Consider the following 9,815-nt stretch of genomic DNA (forward strand, 5'->3'; position numbering starts at 1 on the left):
ACTTGTTCCGCTTGATGAGATCTACATTGCATTAAAATTTCAGGTCGATCAATGCAGTGGTTCAAGCGTTAGAAGCTTTTTAAAATTACCTTCCATTATTTATTGCGGCCAAACCATGAGACTTATCAAAACGTCTCAAAAAACATTGAAACATCCCCCCATGAGAAACATTTGTGTAAAGTTTCCACTCGATATCTTCACAAATTATGGAGGTGATACCATTTCTAGTTTGAGCTTTAAAACGTCATAACTCTGAAACCATGTGCCGGATGACATCCTGCTCGGAGGCTTTTTTGTTCGTGATGGGTATGCGAATATGCCTGCCAAGTCTGGGCTCGATCCGTTCAGCCATTGCAGAGAAAAAGGGGTTTTTGTGTTTTTTCACGAAAAACAAGATGGTGGCCGAACCATGTGACATATGACTTCGAAAATTTTTGCATTCTGAGTTTTTTTTAACTAAGCAACTGGGAAAAAAATCCCATTTTCGGGGGAGAAATCCTTTTGTTTGACGAATTCTAACCTCTTAACGTTAGCATTTCTAATATACTCGATACACATGTCTTTTGTTCCCATTGAAGAGCTATTTAGAATGAGCCATTCCTCAAATTTTTCCATTGAGCGGTTTCAGAGATACAGAGGGGCAAAGTTGAATGTGTTTTACAAGATGGCGCCCATACCACGTGACATATGACGTCATAATTAGCATGAAAAAATTCTAGGAGCCGAGACGATCATTTGATGAAAATTTCCTGTCAATCCGACCAGCGGTTGCTGAGAACATTAATTATGAAGTTTTCGGAAGTGCAAAATAGGGCGGAAGAATAATAATAAGAAAAACTCTAGCAGTAATAATAGGTTACTCTCCATTTCATGGAGAGTAAACCTAATAAATAGGTAAAAACTTCTTCATAAGAAAATCTTACCTTTATCGTAATCAATCATAATCAATCACAAAAACAAGGAATGTGGGGAAGAATAAGAGCAAGGGGAGAACACATGGGGTGTACAATCACTGAAGTGGAAGAAAAACTGGAAACTTGGAAATAGGTGGGCTTGGGGAGGGTCAATGGAAGATGATCTGAGGTGGTGGTGTTTTATTGAAGATGGAATGTTGGAGTCATCCATTGTGGAATTAGATATTAATATAAAATGTTATTATAATTAATATGTTATTAAAATGTTAATTAAATAAATAGGTGCATAATTAAAAAAGTGTGCATAATTAAAATGTTATTATTATTATTATATATTAATATAAAATGTTATCTCTTCTCCTCCTCCTTCCTTTTGCTTTGATTATTTACCTATTGATTTTTGTCTTTTTGCACTTGTTTTTTGTACTCTGTCAAAGCGCCTTTGGGCTTCTTGAAAAGCGCTATATAAAATAAATGTATTATTATTATTATTATTATTATATTCGCTCAAACATCGCTCCCGAGGTGAAAACAGGGTTAGGCATTCGGCTGCGTACGTGCGTTTTTGCAGTTTTATAATTCATTTCCTCGGCAACCGTTGGTCCGATTGACACGAAATTTTACCATAGCAGCACCTCCGCCTGTAGAAATTTCATCTTGGAATTATTTTTATCATTATGGCGTCATATGTCACGTGGTACGGACGCCATCTTGGAAAAACGTTACGCCTCTATATCTCCCAAACCGCTCAATGGAAAAAGTTTAAATAAGGCTCATTGTCAAGTACTCGGTACTCCCCATGGGGAATAATATTTGTTCATCATTATGTCATTGGTGCCTTCATTATGACGTCATAATACGATAAGAACAATGCTTGATCTGATCAGTATGAAAAAAAAATTCCTCTGCAACTGTTAGTCCGATGGGCACGAAATTTGTACCATAAGAGCGCCTTCTTCTGTAGAATTTTTCATGATAATTATGACGTCATACATCACATGGTATAGCCTAATCTTGGAAAAACTTGCCACCTCTATATCTCTCAAACCACTCCATGGAAAAATTTGAAACATGGATCATTGTCCAGTATTCCCCATGGGGAATAAGATGTGGTAATGATGATGTCATCGGTGCCTTCGTTATGATGCCATACCTCGACAAGTATAATGCTTTATCCGATCAGTATGAATTTTTTTTCTCTGCAACTGTTGGTCTGATGGACACAAAACTTTCACCATAGGAGTGCTTCCTCCTATAGAATTTTTTAATGATAATTATGACGTCATAGGTCACGTGGTAGAGGCACCATCTTACAAAAACCGAAAAACGTTGCACCTTTATATCTCCAAAACCACTTCATGGAATTTTTTTTAACATGGCTCATTGTAAAGAACTCCATATGGGGAATAGGTGTTGTTAACGATGACGTCATTGGTGCCTTAATTATAACGTCATAGTTTGGCAGGGACAATGCTTAGTCTGATCAGTTTGAAATTTATTGAGTGTGATCTACGCAACAATTGTATTAGAGAATATAAATTTATGATGTAATTCCTCACGTGGTCTGGCAGCCATATTGGATCAATGAAATAAAACGTTCAAAACAGAAAAGTTGGCTCGCACCAAGTTGACTGTGCAGGGTAAACTCTATTCTATGAATACCATCTAGTTTCTTTCAATTTTCAGATTTCACTCAAGATTTGACACTTATTTATATATTAATATTTTATAGTTATCTATGATGAAAGTAGATCTCACAAAAAAGGTGAAAAAGAGACTGCGTAAGTAATTGGTGAAAAAAGGACCCCTGTCAACTGTATCACCATGGCTTGCAAAAGCAACTTGAAGAGTGCAGCAATCCCGCTGGTTAATTATTTTCGATGCAATCAATGAAGTTACACTTTCTGCACATAACTTAATCTTTTCTTCACTCAATTTAATCATCCATACAGTATAAAAGTTAGGTTTAATGCTTCACTCGAATAAATACACTTAGTTATAAGAATCGGTAATTTCTTTAAATTGTCAAATTTTACTGCAGGTTTGACACTTATCCGATCCTCAAGTCCACGAGATCTGATCCTCAAGTCCAAAATAATATTTTGATGATATACTTCCGTGAGAGTAGATTTGTCGATTCGAAATTATGCTGTGAGTGTATATCATATTTACAAGGCAAGGATTTTTGAGTCGGCCAAATTAAAAGACGCCTATGAGGTGAAATTGGGCTGACCAAGAATAAAGCTTTTATTGAAGGTAATCCATTAATTATCTTCAAAAGGGATGTTTTAATTTACCCAAACACCCAGTTTTCATTACTGCACTCTATTGGAGTTTCCTGAGTATGCATGTAAAGGTTCAGGCTGCTAGGTTTCATGGTTTTGGAGTTATGGAGGAGACACACTGACTGACACACACACACACACACACACAATCTTTTACGTGCTATTGATTACCAGATTTCTCCAAATATCTCTATTCTTTTTTTTTCTTCTTTTTTTTTTGTATACTGAATCGAGGCTCGTGAAAGAGCTAACATTTATTTCACAAACAAATCAACCAGACAAACAAAATATACAAAAAGAGGGAGCGGAAGACAAGATGAGGAGAGAAGGGGAAGCACACAACCACAACATTTGAGAGCAGGGAGAAGTGTGGGAGGGAGAGGGCTTGGGGGCAGGAGGCGTGGGAAGGGGATGGGGGGGGGGGGGGGGGGAACGAACTGCTTTCATAAGCTCTTTATGCCATATCCATCAAGCACATACAAGGACTGCCTCTTCCCCTTCTTCCTTCAACCTTACCCGGCATGGTTGTTTCCTCCAGACATTCATTTCTGCATCCGTAATTTGCCTATAGTATAGCATTTCCTGTATCAGCATCAGCACTTTCTTTTTTGTATACAATGTCGAGGCTCATGGAGAAGATAGAACACAGAACGTACCTTGACACAACAGAACAAACGGATCAGTAGAAAGAGAAAGGAGGGGGGAAACTTGCTAACGGCAGGGTTGAAGGCAAAATAGAGGGGGAGTTGGAAAAACAAGGAATGTGAAGAAGAATAAGAGCAAGGGCCTTCACGTGACTTGATCCACCGTTTGCCCTTCACGTGACTCGTGGTGGTCCCTCTCGGCTCTCCCCCCGTTGGTATTTTTGTGCACATAAGATTGTTCACGGTTCTGTTTAAATATTATTTAAATATGGATAACCTTTCCCCTTCAGTGTTTTACTCAGTGGTATTTTACAACACGCTGTTTTTCTTCCTATTTAAAAGGCTTTTCTCAATTTCCTCTCCAACTAATTCCACCTCAAAAAAAAGAAATTCAATATCTTATACGTCTCCCTCACTACATGGTCTAAATTCACATTCATTCCATCCCTCCTCCATCATTCTGAACCGGATTGCTAACTTGAAAATCACAACAAACCCAATTTGTTTTCAATGTTCGTCTTTCATTAATCATCCACTTTCTAAACTCCCCTCTTGCCCCTCCCATCCAAATCCCTCCCCTTGCACCAACACTCCTAAACTCCCCCCTTGCCCCGCCACTCTTAAACTCCCCCCCTACCCCTCCACTCCTGAACTCCCCCCTTGCCCTTCCACTCCTGAACTCCCCCCTTGCCCTTCCCCTCCGAAACTCCCCCCTCACTCCTCCCCTTCAAAACTCCCCCCCAACCCCTCCCATTCAAATCTCCCCCCATACCATTCCTCTCCAATTCTCCCTCCTCCCCCCCTCCTCCTCAAAGCTGCCTCCTCCCCCCTCCTCCTCAAAGCTGCCTCCTCCCCACTTCGTCTCCCTTCTATCTCATACCTCCACCCCCCCCCCCCAACCTTCTTCTTTCCTCTGCCCCCCCTCAAACAACCCCTCTCTGTGCCTCATCCCTTCACCTTCAAACCTTTCATCCTCCTCATCCTTCCCTTTCTTGGAACTCTTCTGCAATCGCTGACACACTAACAACTGCTCTCCCTACCTCCCCCTCTCATCCTTCATCTTACCCTACTCCTCCCCTCCCCTGTCCTGTACCCGATGCTCCCCCTCTCTCTTCATTAACGGTATGGACCTCAAACATCCGGGGCCTTCGCTCAAACCTGACTGATCTCTCCATACAGGTTGCTTCTGACAATCCAGACTTGATCTGCTTAACAGAGACTTTCCTCCTTCAAGATGTCTCTGATTCCTTAATATCTCTTCCTGGTTACTCCCTCCTCCGGTATGATAGACCTGAGCCTCGGCCTGGTGGTGGGGTGGCTATCTTTATCAAAAACTCTCTTCCTCACTCTCCTTGCACTGCCCTCTCTCCTCCTCACCCCCAGGAGTACCTCTGGCTACGGCTTCCTCTCCGCTCCCACCTTTTGTTCATATGTGTTCTGTACCGTCCCCCAAACAGTGATGACTCCATCTACATTTCACTGTCTGACAACATGGACCAACTTCTATCCACTCATCCCAACTCTCTCTTCCTCATATGTGGTGACTTCAACTGTCATCATGCCACCTGGTTGGGTGTGGGTTCCTCTCTCACCAGTCATGGCACCTCAGCAAAGGACTTCTGTGACTCACTGGGATTGACACAATCTGTCAATTTCCCGACCCGGATCTCAGCCAATGGAGTATCTTCTCTTCTAGACTTGGTTATGACTAACTTCCCTGCTAATGTCTGCTGCTCTTCTTCTGCTCCAATCGGTTCTTCTGATCATGTGCTTGTCAAAGTGGACATCTCTCTGGCCATTCTCAGAGAGCCTCCTCAGCGTCGACGAGTCTGGCATTTCACTCAGGCGGACTGGGACGGTCTTCAAGCAGCCATCAATCGTCTGGATTGGTCTCCCATCTCCACTGCCTCTGACATCAATTCTTCCTGGGAATTCCTCCAAAGCAAACTGATCTCTCTCATGCACAGATTTATCCCATCTCGCCTTCAGTTGTCTTACCCTTCCTCCCGTCCATGGTACATTGAATCTTGTGGTGAGGCAGTTGCCCTGAAACAACTTGCCTTTGCCTCTTGGAAGGCTAATCCAACTGAAGGAAATCTCAGTTCCTTCCACCAAGCTCGGAACAAGTGTGTGTCTACCCTCAGGAGTGCCAGGAAGCACTATCTCTCCTCACTCAAGAATGAACTCTCAAACCTGTCTCCTTCCTCCAAATCCTGGTGGCGTCTGGTCAAATCCGTTTCTGGTGTTTGTTCCCCCTCCATCCCCTCCCTTACCTCAAATGGCCACACAGTTGACATCGCACGTGACAAAGCCGAATGCCTCAACTCTGTGTTTGCCTCAAAATCCTTAGTCCCAAACCCATCTCTCTCTGTTCCCACCTTTCCCAGTCGAACCAAACTGCTCCTGGACTCTGTGACCTTCTCTCCTGACAAGGTGGAGGAGTTTTTGTCAAACCTCGACTCTGATTCTGCAACTGGACCAGATGGCTTCAGCCCACGGGTCCTAAAATCCTGCTCTGCCGCTCTATCTCACCCTCTCTCTGTTCTTTTCACCCTATCCTTTCCTCAAGGTCATCTGCCAGCATCCTGGAAATCAGCAAACATTACCGCTTTACACAAAAAAGGTGCAAAAACAGATCCTTGCAACTACAGACCAATCAGCCTGCTCCCAATTATCAGCAAAGTCATGGAATCCATCATTGCTTCGGATATGAAATCTTTCCTCTTCTCCAATGGCTTGATCTCTGATCATCAATTTGGTTTCAGACCAGGTCACTCTACTCTGGACATGCTGCTTCTGCTGTCTCAACAATGGATGGAGGTCCTCAATGCCAAACAGGAAATCAGAGCTGTCTCCCTTGACATATCACGTGCCTTCGATACGGTCTGGCACCCAGCTCTGCTCACCAAACTCTCCTCCTATGGTATCCATGGAAATCTCCATGCATGGCTTGCGGACTTCCTCTCTGGTCGTAGTCAACGTGTGGCCCTGAATGGATTTCTCTCATCTCCCCTTCCCGTTCAGGCTGGAGTTCCCCAAGGCAGTGTGCTGGGCCCTGTGCTTTTTCTGGTCTTTATCAATGATCTCTCCGACTCTCTGGAAAATCCTCTGTATCTCTTTGCTGATGACTCCACTCTCTGCCGCTCCATTCCTCTTCCCTCAGATCGGCAGTCTGCAGCCTCCTCACTCTCTGAAGACCTGGACAAAATCACAGACTGGTCAAACATGTGGAACATGTCTTTCAATCCTGACAAATCTCACACTCTTACTATGTCTCTCCGAAAAGATCGACTGGACAACCCACCCATCTAATTTCTCAACAATCCTCTCCAAGAAGTTCTGTCGCTCAAGATTTTGGGTCTCACCATCTGCCATGATCTTTCTTGGGAAAACCACATTTCCAAGCTGGCCTCCAAAGCCAGTCGCCGGCTGGGCATCCTCCGTCGTGCGAAGTCCTTCCTAGGCACACCTGAGCTCCTCACCACATACAAGGCTTTCATCCGCAGCTCAATGGAATACTGTTCTCCCCTATGGGCTGGTGCTCCTGCTTCACACCTGGCTCGGCTTCACACTGTTGAATCCAAAGCTTTCAGAATCATTGGAATCTCCCGCGATGAAGCTATCTCTGAGGGCCTTTCACTCACTCACCGCAGGCAGGTCGGTGGTCTTTCTGTCTTCTACCGACTCCTCTCCGGCCTTGCTCCCCCAGCTCTCTCTGTGCTCTGTCCCCCAAATATTCCTACAGGTCGCACAAGATCTGCCAGCCACCCTCTGATGGTTAAACTGCCGAAATCTCGGCTCTCTGCTCACCTTCACTCTTTCATTCCTCTTTTCTCCCGCCTCTGGAACAAACTCCCACACTCACTTCAATCACACTCCTCCCTCCAGGTCTTCAAAACAGCTGTTCACCACCATCTCTTATCTTCCCCCATCCAAAACCTTGATCTTTTCTACCCCCACTAATTCACCCCAGATCCACCTTGTTTGAAATTCCAACTTCTTTCCTGGAAGTCTTGGCAGTGTCCATATGTTTTATACCTCTCCCACCCCCCCCCCCCCTTCTCATGCCTCCCCCCCAAAGCCCTCTCCCTCCCACAGTTCTCTCGATGTCTCCATGTCTCTCGGTCCCTGCTCTCAAATGTTGTGTTTGTGTCCTTCCCCCTCTCTCCCCATCTTGTCTACCGCTCCCGATGTTATTTGTTTTGTGTGTCTGTTTGTCTTTCTGTGTGATTAATGTTCGCTCTTTCACGAGCCTCGATCTTGTATACAAAAAAAAAAAAAAAAAAAAAAAGGGGAGAATACATGCGATGTACAGTCACAGAAGTGGAAGAAAAACTGGAAACTTGGAAATAGGTGAGCTTGGGGGGGGGGGGGGGGGGGGTCAATGGAGGATGATCTGAGGTGGTAGTGTTTTATTGAAGATGGAATGTTGGAGTCATCCATTGTGGAATTAGAGGAGAAAAGAGAACCAAAAAGAGTTGCTTTATCAGTCGGAGAGACAGCGATAGTATCATCGGAACGGAAAAGCGAAGGAAACGTAGAGCGACAGAAGCTGTTGGAGATACTTTTAGCTATGGACAGAAAAATGTATTAGTGTAAGAAGATGAGAGATTGTCACATTTATTTTAGACAAAGAAATGCTTCGCCTCACAAATAACACGTTTGCAATGATTTCTGGCAGTTATGAAAGCTGAATGCAAGTCAGAGGAAGAAGTATTTCCATGTCCGATATGCCACATCCCTTGCACGAATGGCCACAGAGCAGGAACGCGAATGGCTGCAAAGCAGGAAGACTTGAAAGAGAATGGGATATAAGTCTCCATTCCTGCAACAATAAGGGCAGATCCACCAATTGGGGTGGGGGTCAGGGGAACAGATAAAAGCCTGTGAGCACGTCCAGTCGGGTTATGGTCTTGGGTTCGTTGTTCCTTGTCCCGTTCCATGGTTGGTTCGCTGCCCGTCCAGTTCAACTGTGTTGGCCAAATGGGGTTGGAGCAGAAGTCGTACGGGGCCTAAAACGGCTCCTGAGGTCCCGACCTGCTGCGGCAGAGACACCTCTTCATTTCCCACCATTTAAGCCGTTCTGCGGCTCATGCATTGGGGCTGGCTCATGTCAGTCACGCAACCCACGTCTGGGTCGTGACTGGTATTCCATTGTCTTGTCTATTTCTCCCTATGCTTTCTCCTGTGGTGTGATTGGGTCCTGTTAAGGCTTAGCTTGATAACGACTTTCCGTACGATACCAGGGGCGAATATTTCGTTGTTTAGATCAGTGTTGTATAAAAATGCTCTTGTGTCCCTTGTTATCCTTTCCCCATCAATTAAATACATACATTAATCCACTGGGTCTCCATCGAGTTATTTGAGTCAGCACAATCAATAAAACCACTCGGTTTTACAGGTCTTCTAAAGGACAGATTTGTCGGCCCGATTAGGATCCATTTCAAACTCTCCTCCATAGTTTGCATTATTGAGTACCATCACTCTTACTCGTGCTTCCTGTATATGACTGAAGCACTCTGTGCCAAATATCCTGCATTCTGTGCACACTGAAGATATTTGTGCCAAATATCCTGTAGTGCAAGAGCATGTTGAAGAGTAATGCCTCCTATTATATTTCTCCAAAACGGGAAAAGATATCTGAATGAAACAAAGGCAGAAACGGACAACAATCTTTATTATACCATTGTGCATATATATTTCTCAACATAATCACCACTGCGGTTCATACATTTCTGATGGATGATGGAGCCAAGTGAGAGCTGGTGATCCTTTGTGAGGGATGGTGATCCTTTGTGAGGGCTGGTGATCCTTTGTGAAGAATCGTGATCCTTTGTGAGGGATGGTGATCCTTTGTGAGGGATGGTGATCCTTTGTGAGGGATGGTGATCCTTTGTGAGGGCCGGTGATCATTTGTGGGGGATGGTGATCCTTTGTGAGGGCTGGTGATCATCTCTGAGGGATGGTGATCC

This window comes from Myxine glutinosa, chromosome 3, assembly GCF_964187855.1.
Source record: "Myxine glutinosa chromosome 3, kmMyxGlut1.1, whole genome shotgun sequence".
In the NCBI taxonomy this organism is placed as follows: domain Eukaryota; kingdom Metazoa; phylum Chordata; class Myxini; order Myxiniformes; family Myxinidae; genus Myxine; species Myxine glutinosa.